This window comes from Muntiacus reevesi, chromosome 6 (assembly GCF_963930625.1).
Source record: "Muntiacus reevesi chromosome 6, mMunRee1.1, whole genome shotgun sequence".
Lineage (NCBI taxonomy): Eukaryota > Metazoa > Chordata > Mammalia > Artiodactyla > Cervidae > Muntiacus > Muntiacus reevesi.
The window spans coordinates 4,837,292-4,851,121 of record NC_089254.1 but is presented as its reverse complement, the minus strand read 5'-3'; the positions used below and the strand labels follow the sequence as shown (position 1 = coordinate 4,851,121).

Sequence of the window (13,830 nt, the reverse complement as noted above, 5' to 3'; positions counted from 1 at the left end):
GCCTGCAAACCTTTCTGAAAGTGCCAAACAAAAAAGAAACCACTGAAAACAACCTACAGGAACCCAACTAAATGTCAAAGCAGGACTCTGCACGTTTTTATAAATGGAGTGAAGTATAAACATATTTATGAATACAATGTGTGAATGGAATACTACTCAGCCATAAAAAAGATGGAAATAATGTCATTTGCAGCAATGTGGATGGATTTGGAGGACATTATGCTAAAGTGAAATAAGTCAGACAGAAAAAGACAAATACTGTATAATATCACTTATCTGTGGAACCGAAAAAGAAACAAAATCAGAGAACACAGTAGTGGTTACCAGTGTGCTGGGGGCGGGGCAGCAATATAGCAGTGGGGAGGTACAAACTACTGGGCTTAAGACAGGGTCTAGAATGTGTTATACAACATGGGGAATTTAGTCAATGTTTTATAACAATGGCAAATTGAAAGTAATCTTTAAAAAAAACTGTATAAAAATTTAATTTTTTTAAATGGTAAAAAAAAAGAATGCCACATATAACAATATAGAGCTAATCACTAAAACCTGTCAGCGAAATTCTCAAAGTAAGTAATAGCATCAGTAACAATAGCTCTTACAAGGAAGGTAAAGTGTCCTTTTAAGAGAATTTCTAAAAAAAAATAAAACAAAAATAAAATGAGAGGAAATGCATGCACCTTAGTACACAAAAGGAGGCCCTGGCCAGCAGCATGCACGTGACCTGTGGGCTGGACAGTCTGGCCCCATGCAGCTCACTGAACTGGAACCTGCATGATAACAGCATCCCTCAGAGATCTGTGGGCATGCTGAAGTTTAACAAGTACCATTTTCAGACACCATTAATACTTAACATGTCCATACAGAAATTTTCCAGCTCCCTCCAAAAAAATAAGTGAAACACACACACTTTTTTTTTTTTTTAATGGCTGTTATTGTTCAGTTGCTAAGTTATGTCCTACTCTGCGACCCCATGGACTGCAGCACACCAGCTTCCTCCATCCTCCACTATCTCCTGAAGTTTGGTTAAATTCCTGTTCATTGAGTCAGTGATGCTACCTAACCATCTCATGCTCTGCTGCCCCTTCTTTTACAGTCAATCTTTCTCAGGATCAGGGTCTTTTCCAATGAGATGGCTTTTCACATCAGGTGGCCAAAGTATTGGAGCTTCACCATCAGTCCTTCCAATGAAGACTCAGGGTTGATTTCCTTTAGGATTGGTTTGATCTCCTTGCAGTCCAAGGGACTCTCAAGAATCTTCTCCAACATCACAGTTCAAAAGCATCCCACTTCCCCAGCTGGCTCCCACACCCACCGCCTGCCACTTGGCTTAGAGATAGTGGTTGGGTTTATCTGGGCACAGTTACTACTTGTTACACATTAAACAATGAAGATTATAAATGGTTACATAACACCACCCCAAAGCTAACGTCCACAGAGGCCGTGGGATCCCAACTCTGGGGACAGGATGGCCAGAGACCGGTCCAGGATCCCGGGTTCTGAGAACTCCCACCCCTGGAGCCCCTCTGTGCCAAAAGCCACAGCTAGGAGGGTGCGCTGCTGACCACCAGGGCCTGAGCAGGTGACCCTGGGCTGGCCCCTCCCGGCTGGGGCGTGGACCAGAGCAGGGACCACTGTGGGCTGGTCCCCGACGCATCCTGGTGTCAGCCCACTACGGGCTGTGCTAGAGCCAGTGTACGGGGCCGCTGCATGCTGGCAGGCAGGGCGCGGGCAGGGTGCATGTGACTCCGCCCCTGGTCAGGAACCGGGTCCTGGGTTCTTTGGCACCCCTGTGCTGTGTTTAGTCGCTCAGTCGTGTCCGACTCTTTGAGACCCCATGGACTGTGGCCCACCAGGCTCCTCTGTCCATGGGGATTCTTCAGGCAAGAATACTGGAGTGGGTTGCCATGCCTATCAACAGAGGATCTTCCCAACCAAGGGATCAAACCCAGGTCTCCCCACTGCAGGCATTCTCTACCCCTAGACACCCCTAGATATAGCCAATGTGCTCTAACTCAGAGAAGCATGGAAGGCTTTCCGCGAGCGTGGGTATCACCCTGCCTCACAAATGTGCTGGATAGGCCTCACTGCGTCATTCCACATGTGCGCACAGGACCCTCCAGCAGAACCCTGGCCCGCTGTCCTAGGCACACTCCTCTGCTGCAGGGGGAGGGCACTCCCAAGGAAAGTACAGAGCACAGCCGGTCACGGTGCACCACGAGAATCCAGGACCAAATCCTGTGACAGTGCAATGGTCCAAGACCTTGCATCCCCTGGATCCCTGGTTCTCGAGGCTATTCCAAACAACCCATTCCTCCCTTGGTTATCCCATCTGCTTCCCTCTAGGCCACCTCCACCCTGATGGACAAGGACACACTGGCCACTGTCAGATGCCAAAGTCCTCCTTCAGTTCAGTCAGTCAGTTCAGTCGCTCAGTCGTGTCCGACTCTTTGCGACCCCATGAATCGCAGCACACCAGGCCTCCCTGTCCATCACCAACTCCCGGAGTTTACTCAAACTCATGCCCATCGAGTCGGTGACGCCATCCAGCCATCTCATCCTCTGTCGTCCCCTTCTCCTCCTGCCCCCAATCCTTCCCAGCATCAGGGTCTTTTGCAATGAGTCAGCTCTTCGCATCAGGTGGCCAAAGTTACCCACCCTCAAAGCCCTGCAGAGCCCCATGCGTGGGTAAATCCGAGACGCACCGTCAGTCAGACACACGACTGGGCACCTCGACTCTCTCCTCATACCTCTAGGGCCCATGTGACCAGCAAGGTCAGCCACTTCTAGTTTTCCAGGGTCACACCCGCCCCCCAAATGTCAGAGCAAGAATAGCAGGGATGGGAAAGGCTATTTCTTGAAGTCACAAGCATAAAGCTACTGGATGTCATGGAGAAAGCAGGGCTCTATTTTAAAACGATCAAGGGACTTCCCTTGTGGTCCGTCCAGTGGCTAAGATTCCCTGTTCCCAACACAGGGGGCCCAGGTTCAATCCCACATACCACAACTAAGAGTTTCCAAGCTGTAACTGAAGATCTTGAGTGCCACAACAAATGAAGATTCCACATGCCAGTAACTAAGACCCAGTGCAGCCAAACAAAGGACCATTAAAAAAACAGAAAGATGCAAAGAAAATAACACGCTACATGTGAGCAGGTCGTGTGCTCATCACTTTATATACATTTGCACACATGTAACTATATACACACAAATGCACACACAACCCTGACACAAAGGATGACGGAGGCCGAGAGTAAGTGACTTGCATGAGTCCAAGCAAGTAAAGATGCCACAGTGCCCCTACCAGAGCACGCGGCAGGGAGGGCTGGGAGCTGTCCTTGGCCCTTAGAACACGGAACGCAGATGCGGTGCCACATTCACAGGGACGGGGAGCAGGGAGGCCCACTGGGGTGCCGAGCTCAGATGCAGAGAAGCCACCCATGTGCAGCTCCCGGGACGAGCAAAGGAGCAGAACTTCACCCAAGGAGGATGGGCTCCATGGTGATCAGACTCTGTTCTTTCAATATTTTAAAGCCAATCCAGTGAAAGCCGTGGAGGCTGGTTCTGCTCTCAGAACCAGCAGGGCGGCCACCCTCAAGTGCAGGACCTCGAGCCCTCCTCCCAGTCTGCGCCGGCCACCACAGCTCGGAGGCAGAGACACTGAGGAGGGAACCAAGGCACAGGGCCCAACCCGAAGAAGCCAGAAGAAATCAACGTGCACAGAGATGAGCTGGCCACGGTCCCAGGGCCAGTCCCTGGAGGAGAGACCCAGCTTTCCTCTGGGATCCTCACGTGTGCCGGCCTACCCACCCCACTGCTCTCAGCCTGGATGCGAGCTCCTGGAGCTGATCACATGCGCCCTGCAGCCTCGGGAGCAGAAACAGAGGGCCTCCAGAGGGGATCTTTTAAAAGGCATAAAGCTGGGGGGAAGGGGGGCTCACTCACAAATGTAAGAGCAGAACACCCAGCCAGGAGAGGAGATGGAGACCCACGCACTGCAAAGCCCAAGCATCAGGGACAAGGAAGCAAGGGGGGGGCCCACGGGAAGCTCAGGGCTCAGTCTGGTCCCTCGAAGCCCCACTCTCGCTACAGGCGGGTGGGTTGCTCTCCTGAAGCAGTAACAGGGCTCCCGGTGCCACTCTGAGCACCAGAGGCTCTGCTGCTGAAGCCACACCTTGATGGCCCAGACTCCCACTGACCTCCTAGTCACGGCTGAGAAGAGGCTTCTTCAGACCGTCCGGCTGCCAAGGCAAGGAGACCCCATGCAGGGGCCCCAGGGTCTCCCCACACAATGGGGGCCACCAAAGGGCCATACCCTGAGGCCCACCATCAGCCTCCCAGTGACATCTTTGAACACAAGCAGCACAGCAGGACCCAGACATCGAAGCAAAGCCTTGAGCCCTGAAGACAAAGGTCACACAGAATGGGTCAGACAGCACCCTTCTGCCTCACCTGCCTGGGCTCCTGTGTGGCCACTGCTGGGTGGCCCACCCAGGCGCGCACCACCCTGTGGGTGCGGGCAAGACAAGCCCCGAGGCCAAGGACCATGTACCATGTGGCCTGCACCCACAGCTCCGTGGAGGGAACGGGCAACAACCGACAGCTCTTCCTCTCCCCCACCACCCCCAGGACTGCCTGGGGATCACAATGGTGGACCATCAGCTTCTCTCAGTGGCCCAGGCGGCCAGCTGGGGACCAGCCTCAGGGCCCACCCTTCCTCCCCTCACACTGCCTCCCTCAGTAAAGAAAGAAAGTGCAGTCGCTCAGTCGTGTCCATCTCTTTGTGACCCTATGGACTGTAGGCCCCCAGGCTCCCCTGTCCATGGGATTCTCCAGGCAAGAACACTGGAGTGGGTTGCCATGCCCTCCTCCAGGAGATCTTTCTGACCCAGGGACCAAACCTGGGTCTACCGCATTGCAGAGTCTTTACCCTCTGAGCCACATATAACTTCTTCCTTGTCATAAACTCGGCTTTCTGGGTAAGCCAAATGTGCAGAAAAAGAAATAAACTAAAAATTGGAGAGAAGAGAAACTATGGAAGAAATTGCACCCCCCCCCCAAAAAAGGAAGTATATCCAAAAAGAAGTTTAAAAAAGTAGTGCATCTGTGAAACAGGAGTGCTGTGCATTAAAGCAGGGGTAACGACTCGGGGTAGTGATGCTCTACGGCAGGGCCACTGACTATAACAAACTTCCCTGGTGGCTCAGCTGGTAAAGAATCTGCCAGCAATGCAGGAGACCTGGGTTCGATCCCTGGGTAGGGAAGATACTCTGGAGAAGGGATCAGCTACCCACTCCATATTCTGGCCTGGAGAATCCCCATGGAGAGAGAAACCTGGCGAGCTACAGTCCAGGGGGTTGCAAAGAGAAACGACGGAGCGCTTTCATTCACTGGTGGGGGATGTTGACAGTGGGGAGACCTGGGGGCAGTGGAGACAGGGAGTGTAAACAGTAAATCTCCGTATTTTCTGCTCAATTTTGCAGTAACTGTAAAACTGGTCCAAAAAGTAAAGTCTAAGTAAAGTAAAAATAATAATAAAGAAATAAAGAGGTCCTTAGAAATTAACAATGAAAACAAAAATCTTAAATCCAGTTAAAAGTCAAGTTGATATACTCTGCAACTTAGAAGAACTCAACGAGATAAAAGATAATTAGAGAACCAGTCCAGCAGCTAACCATCAACTAAAAGTGATTCTAGGAAGAAAGAAGAGAAGATTGGGGGAGGGGAAAGAAATTAAAGAACTAATTTAAAAAATGGTCCCCAAGGATCTGAGTCTCCAGCTTGAAGGAGCCTTGATGTGCTCTGCACAATAGATGTAGATGCCCAACAAGACACAGCTACAAGGGATTTCTGAATAAAGACACAAAGAGAAAATCCTACAAGTTTCCAGACATGGAAAAAATAAATGAATAAAAGATAAATAAAACACTGAAAAGTGAAGGGTACAATAAGGACATTTTTGGACAAGCAAGGTCTCAAAAAATTTGCATGCATCTCTTCTTTGGAAGCTCTTATGAAATGCTCTCCATCAAACTGCGGGAAGAAACCACGAAACAGGAATCATGAGAGCCGAGAGAAGAACAAAGGGCCCGCCAGGACCATGGAGGAGGAGACGGGATAAAGCTGAGCAGGCAGGCTGGAGGGCAGCCAGGCCCCTGGGGACAAAAGGCACACGAGACACTGTTTCCCAGAGACGCCCCTGGCTGGATACCTAAAGGTGTCCAAGAGAGTATTTGCACACCTGTGTCAGCTTGGAGTGGGGGCTGGGGTAGGGAGCAGCAAGTACATAAACTACCAAGCAAAGGCAAACACAACTCCAGAAGAAAACAAGACGTCCTGGAAGACAGAGAAAGTGATCCCAGCACACGTGGCTGGACCACAGGCAGCCTTTCGAGCTGTCACCACGGCAGCCGCAGAGTGTGCTGGTCCAGAGACGACGGGAGACAGGAAGTACAGGTCAGGATGCGAATGAGACAGAGGCCCACTCCTCACCTTCCAAGAAGGGGACTAAAAGAATCCTACTCGAAGCTGAGCTTTGGGTGGGTCGGGGAGAAAGACAGGTGGTAAGGAACTGCAGTACATTACTAAATATCTGCTTAGAAATACTGAGATGAATACAGAAAATGTTGATAAGCCTGGTTACTTCTGGGGAACTGACTCTTCAAACTACGTACATTTATTGCTCTGATTAAAAAAAAACCACTAAACTTCAAAAGTCTGCCTGAGGTATTGAGGGATTAGAAAGCTACTGACCCTTTAAATGGGCAGAACTTGTGTGGGAAGGCCAGGCCAGCGAGTGGAAGACAGGGCCCCACCTGGGAATAGGAGGACACGACCCAGGCCAGGGGTGTCCACTGCAGCACTGCAGGTCCCGGAGTGCGGGGGCCAGGCCAGGTCTGCAGTTAGGTAATGACCCAACCAGGGAGCAAGAAGCCGTCCTGACGTATCCCTCCTCCACTGGGGACAGGCTGAGAGGTCTCATGCACTCCTTTATCTATAGAAACATCCTGGTGGGGTCCCACGAAATCTACACAGTTCTTCAGAGGAACCCAACAGCATTTTGGAACAAGACACCCGGAGGCTTCGGGGTGACACACCCACAATCTGTGCTGGTCCATGCAGGACATCACCCAGCTCAACCTGCCAGCCCACGGGAAGATTCCCCAAGCAGGGTCCCAGATTTCACGCAGGCATCACCCTCAGGCCTGACGAGACCTCCTATGTACACGATGCGTTCAGTTGCTTCCGTCATGTCTGACTCTTTGCAACCCCATGGACTGTAGCCCGCCAGGCTCCTCCATCCATGCAATTCTTCAGGCAAGAATACTGAAGTGGGTTTCCATTTCCTCCTCCAAGGGATCTTCCAGACCCAGGGATGGAACCTGTCTCCTATGCCTCCTGCACTGGCAGGCAGGTTCTTTACCACTGAGCCCCCAGGAAGCCTGTGTGCGTGATGCTACCGTACAAACCCCTGAACGGAAACACTCCTCATTTGTAGCAGCTTTTTGGTCAAGGTGAGTTTCTTGGAGCAGAAAAAACCTAAGATTATTATTGATATGGGATATAATTAAAGTCTTCGTATTAAGGTGTGCTCACAACTCATAAAAGACTGGGAGAAAACACTCCCAGGGATGAAAGTTTCCAAAAAAAATAAACCAAAAGCCCAGCAGGTGGGAGAAGTGAGTACTCGCAGGGTCTCTCCCCTCCAACAAGCATCTCAAATTTGATCCAGGCGGCTGGGGGTCCCTTGCTGTTGGCACCCATGTGACAGGGGATCTTCAGGTACCTTCTGGGTTCTCTCCTGCAGAGTGAGACAACAGTGAGCTCGCAGCCAGGGCCAGCCAGGCAGGCCGCCGGGCAGTGCCAGGGGCAGCGCGAAGACAGCTGAAGATCCCAGCCACCCAACGTAGCTTCAGTTGCAGTGACGGTAAAGAAGGCAAAACACAGCAAACTCTTTTCAGGCCAAGTGCGTTCTGAGCCTGTGCTAACCAGGCGAGATCGCGGCTGTTGGTACCCGGGCCCACTGACCTGGCTCCAAGACCCAGCCAGACTTCTGGGGGATGCAAGGCTGCCCGCAGCACCGCCCCAGACACAGTGCAGGAGCGCCTCAGGGGCACAGGCAGCCCATCAGGATGTGCCATTCATGTGTGTTTCAGTCCCAGCTGGGCTAGGTGTCTCTGCAAACCCCAGACACCGAGCACCCTGGGGTCCTAAGGACAGAGGCCACCCGGCCCCGTGTACCTGCGCCCAGAGGGCTCATGCAGGCGTCCAGCATCACAGCATGTCTGAGCGAGTCTGAGCCTGTATCCCAGCCGCTGCAAATGTCTTGTTCCTGGTCACAAAGAACCAGTTTATGATGTCTGCTCTTCCCCACAGTCTGGTTCAGGTGGTCTGTGGCCAGGCGAGGTCTCCATCCCACCATCTACCTCTGCTCACAGCATCCTACCCATGGGCTGCTCAGGCCAGGAGAGGCTTCTGCTCACAGTGACTGGTGCTGAAGGCAGATTTCAGCCAGTGACACAAGATTTTGTACAGCTAATGGGTCCAGAGACAAAAACACCAAAAAAAGTAGTCTTCTTTCTAATTAACTGAGAGAGACCTTGTCAATTAACAGAAAGCAGCATAACCCAGCATGCAAGCTGTTCTAAGGCAGGCTTAGGGTCACAGATGCAGCATCTCTGAGCTCTCGCCACATACCAAGGTGCACACGAACCCAGAGGCACCCCACCTTCCCTGCAGGTCGGCACCCCTGTGACTCACATTTTACCAATGAGCCAGTAAAAGCTAGCTCCATAAGCTCACCCAGCTAGTTAAAGAAGACCAGGGGTCCAACTGAGGCAGAGTGCCTGGTGGTGTCATCAGTATCATCTACCCACCTGGGCAAGAGCAGAAAAGAGCAACACGGCGGCACAGGAGATGCTAAAACACACAGTCCAACTTGGCAGAGGAAGCCCAAATGAGAAGTCCCTCAAATCAGGGGTCTGAACAATCCAAGAAAATCATGCCCCAAGCCAGATGTAAAGTCACTGGTGGAAAAACAGGGATATTTGAGTTTTCCCAGGGGCATCCAGTCATGACCCACTAACTTCATCCTATGTGTCTGGGCAGGGATTCTAAAGCAAGACTATGACTTAAGTTATTTCTACCTCAACATCCACCCCTTTCCCAAATGAACAAAAGAGCACTCAAGCAGGCCAGGCTCTGCTTATTCTCAAGCCCACCTCTCCCACTAGAGGAGCAAAACGGGGTATCTCCTCCGGGCTGTTTTATCCCCAAAGCAGAAAGTCATGAGCACTCATTTCTAACTGTGGGGTGATTTTTGATGGCTTGTTTTGGTCTCAAAAACAGCCGTCCCATTTTTCCTTACGTTGTTACAGAAAAGCCAGCAGACTGGTGATTTTAAGCTTTACCTGCTTTCATCTTCTTACAGTCAACAAGACATGATCATCAGGAGCACGAACACTGAACAGAAAAGGTGGGAGAACAGATAGCTCCCCAGAAACGTGCCATGAAGCATTAACACAATGTAAACGCCAGCCAGCACGTGAGTGGATGCAATCGGTTATACACCCATTGGTACAAAGACCTTGTAGACGGTTCCCAGGTCCCCAAAGCACCCATTTGCCCACCAAGTCGCTTGTCTGTTCTAACATCTTCCTTAATGTCCCAAATGCCCAGTTAAGCAAAAGATAAAGACAGGTGAAATACAGTCTCAACAAGCAGAAAAAGTTTTAGTTAAATTATGAACATATGACTGACTACATACATGAAAAGCAAAACAAATGTTTTCTCTTTATAGACTCACACAATTCCACCTTGGGTTAACAGTATGAGAAACTGACAGAGGGATCACACCCCAAGTCTTAAACACACACACTTCCTCCCATGAAGTAGGACACAACTGTCTACGGTCAGTGTCAGAGTTCTGACAGGCAGACCGGCCAACCACCATGCATGGTTCTTTTCACCGGTGGTTAAGAGTTGGGCAGAATTCCAAGGAAGTAAGTTCCTTAAACTATGTCATCTTGAAAAGTTTTATCAGCTATACCAACCTAGAATTCCTAAAGCTGTAAGAGGAAGGTAAAGGCACAGTGGATGTCTTTGTTCAGGCAGGAGCTTGGTTTCTATACATTGTCAAGTCTTAGAACAGCCTCATCCTCCAAATCAAAAGGTCCAGAGTCTGGCTTTGGTTCCTCTTTCCTGTGTGAGGGTCAATGGCCACAGAGATGATCCCTGCAACTGGGCCGGGGCTGTCCAGGTTCCGATCCTGGCAGCTACCACCCTACAAGCCCTGGCAGGAACCTGCCCAGCTCCAGGTTCCTAGTCCACAAGGAAAGGCATTTAGCCCAGTCCAAAAGCTGTACAAACCACAGGCAATACCCGGTAGATGACTTTAGCGGGGCACAGCTTTTATTAAAACACAATTCTAATTACAGTAAACATAACCACCATATCAGACTCATGACTTCGTGGTATCAAAATTTCCTTTCAAAACAAAGGCGTATCTAAGCACAAAAAGTGATCGGACAAAAGAAAACATTGATAATAGGCCAGTGAGAGGGCAGGTATCCAGGAGCCACGGGAATGGGAACAGAGCCTGCTGGTTCTCCGGGTGTGTGACTGGCCCAGGGACGCTCCTAGGGCCATTTCTCTTTTAGATGCACAGAAGCATGAGCCACAGAGGACTGGAAAAAAAAAAAAAAAAAGAACCCAAAGCTTAGGATCTGGTGATAGCTCTGGCATTTGCCAGCCATGTGACTGGACATGCCAATTAACCTCCTGAGGCTGGGTTTGTGCGTGTCTGATTCTTTGCCACTCCAAGGACTATAGCCCACCTCCTTGGTCAATGGGATTCTCCAGGCAAGAATACAGGACTGGGCTGCCATTTCCTACTCCAGGGGATCTTCCTGACCCAGGAGCCAAACCTGAGTCTCTTACATCCATCTCCTGCATTAGTTGGTGGGTTCTTTACCACTAGAGCCACCTGGAAGCCCAAGCCTCAATTTCCAAACCTGTAAAATGGGGAGCAGGAGGCTGCAGAGGATTAAAAGTAATCTGGCTTTGAACGTGTCCCATAAACAGTGAAATGCCACACAAGTATCCCTTGCTGCTCTTCTCAGTTACTTCTCAGTTGCTGGGTGTGTGACTGTCCTCAAATTCCCTCCCTGCGATCCGGGGATTGGCCTGTGTGGCCTTCTCTTTCAAATGTTTCCAATAAAACTCAAATATTATATGCAATAATCCTAGAGTTCTGATTTTTAACCGCAAAACCTAGTCATCTAGAATCATTCCTGGAAACACGTTGGCTTCAGAGCTTTTTTCCTAACAAAATACTAACCTAAAAGACACCACCATTGCCAGAAGTCAGAACTTCTTTTGCTAGAGAAACCTAGAACCTGTCTATTTTTCCTTCTGGAAAGAACGAAGGAATCAGTGGGTCAACTCCTATGAAAAACGTCCGGCTTGGTGCTGTAACCCCAGTCAACGCCTGTTGGTGTGCTAACATGTGTTCTTAGTAAAACTGAGCGAAACGTTAGAGAAAGCACCACTCTGGAGACTCGGGGGCTCCGAACCGCTGAATCAGCATTTTCAGAAACAAAGTGTTCTGGGTTAGGCCTTGTAAACAGCAGCAAAGAGAAAGTTGTGCAATAACGCGTGTTTACTCACGAGCGCTACTTGTTTGGGTCTTTTCTTTGCATCTCTTGAATGAAGCTGGGGACAACGTTTGCAAGAAAGCTTTCTCTCCAACGAATGCATCAGAAAGATCCCTGCCAGGGCAAAGTCACCTGTGGCTCCCCTACGTGACCCACCGTCTCGCCAAGACAAATGACAGAAAGTTGGCCTTTCTTACAACCCCAAGGCAAGAAAAACACAATAAAAAGTACAGAATGTCTCATTTCCATAACGCACATGCTTCAGGGCCGTCCTCAGGCAGACGCCGGGAGAGGCGATCAGGAGGCCGAGAGTTGCATCAGAATCGCCTTCGGAGAACCGCACGGCTCTTATCACGTTTCCCCGGCTGGCCGGCCGCTAACCCGCGAACCCTCGACTCGGGGTTAGGCCCCGGGGGCGGGGAGCAGAACCAAAGGGAAAGATCCCAGGATCGGGCTCGCTCCGACTCCGGGGGTCCGGCCCCACCGCCCGAGCACGGGCGCACCGGGGGCTGCAGGGGCGCGCGGCGCCCACCCTCCAGGCGATCCGGGAGCGCGGCCTTGGCCCTGACCGCCCGGCGGCGCTGCCCCCACCCCGGCCCGGCCCGTGAGCCGCCGGCGTCGGACAGGAGGGTTCCAGAGGGCGCCGCCCGGGCTCCCCGGCTCCCCGGGGTCGCCGACGCCGAGCGCCGCGCCCGGTCCCCGCCCTCGCGCGCCGCAGCCCCCGGCCCGAGGCGACGCCCTTCCGCCCGCCGCGCCCCCGCGGCGCCCGGCGTCCCCGGCCCGAGCGGCCCGCGCGCAGACAATGACGCCGGGACTGCAGCCCTCCCGCCCGCCGGCCACAAAGTAACTTGGCGCCCCGCTCGCCGCCCAACTCCGTACCTGCCACGGCGCCGTTCCCGGCCGCCTCCGCCCGGCCGCCCGCGACCCTCGGCGCGGCCAGGGCGGCGCCCGTCCCGCGGGGCAAGGGCGGCGCGCAGGGCGGTCCCGGCCCCCGCGTGCCGCCGCCCGGGGACCGCGCGCAAACTTTGGCTCCGCGCGGGGCTCCGCGGCTTCCGAGCGCCCAGCCCGCCACGGCGCGCCGCTCGCGTCCCTTCCTGCCTCCTCCCGGTCTCCCCACCCCCTCGATGGGCTTTAAACCCGCCCGGCCCCGCCCGCCGCCGCCGCCGCCTCCACCTCCGCCGCCTCCGCCTCCTCCCCCGGTCGCTTTTCCTGCTCCTCCTCCCGCCGCCGCCGCTGCTGCCACCGCAGCCCGGACCGCTCGGGGCCGCCAGCGCGGGCAGGGCCGCGGCCTGGGCGCAGGGCGGGTCGCGGAGGGAGCGCGGGGCGCTGGAGGGGTGCGGGGCTGGGCGCTACAGGAGGTCGCTGCTGCCGGGGGCTGGCACGGGAGACTGGGAGCCGGCAGCTGGGCGTGGGCGCCCGGACCCCGCGTCCCGCTCCCGGGACTCCCGGACGTGGACCCGCGACCACCCAGCCTGGAGCGCCCTCGAAACACACATCAGACCTCTCCTGGAAGACAATTTGCAAGCGAATTCTTTGAAACTCAAGTTGAAACTGTGCGGCCCCATTCCCCGTCCCGGGCGCAGCGGGAAGACTGGACGGAGGAGCCTGAGGAGCGGCTGCTGCACTGGCTGTGCCTTGGTCTGCGGTCCCGCCTGGGACCCGGGAACCTGGGCTTCGGCGTCCGCCCGCCGCTGGCGGGGTCTGGACCCTTGATTGTCCTAGTCACAGTTTCCCTGTCTGCGTACCCGCCCTGGAGCGCGCGTGGAGTGGGAGGCCCTGCTTCTTTTATTTATACCAGCAGGCCTCAACGTCCTTATCTTTGCAATTGGCTAATAAGCCCGCCTACGAGTAATGTCCTGAGGGTTAAATGAGATGTTAACTTGTAACATAAAGCGAAAGATAAGAAGGAACCCCTCCCTTCATGGACACCATTGTCATTAACATGATTATGAATGTCTCTATCGAATCAAAATTATAATACAAATAGGATAATAACAATAATTATGTCTTTTTCTGGGATTTGATATTATAAAAGCAGCTGCAGTAATAACTTGCCTTCATTGAGCGTGGGTTTTGTGCCAAATATTCATTAATCCTCTGATTTCACCCTTTGAGCTTGTTACTAGGAGATGCCCGCTGCACAGACTAGGAAACCCAGTCTCCCAGAGGTTAGATA

The 13,830-nt window shown here is 52.8% G+C and overlaps 1 protein-coding gene across 7 annotated transcripts in view; it reads right to left on the bottom strand.

Annotated features, from left to right (window-relative positions):
• The window catches only part of GRB10 (growth factor receptor bound protein 10), a 216,560-nt gene extending 203,807 nt beyond the window's left edge, over positions 1-12,753 (bottom strand). For all 7 annotated transcript variants that reach the window (XM_065939818.1, XM_065939823.1, XM_065939817.1 and 4 more), the window contains exon 1: positions 12,534-12,753. The gene's annotated coding sequence lies outside the window, so the exon portion shown is untranslated. The remainder of the gene's footprint in view (positions 1-12,533) is intronic.
• Between the last annotated feature and the right edge of the window lie 1,077 nt (positions 12,754-13,830).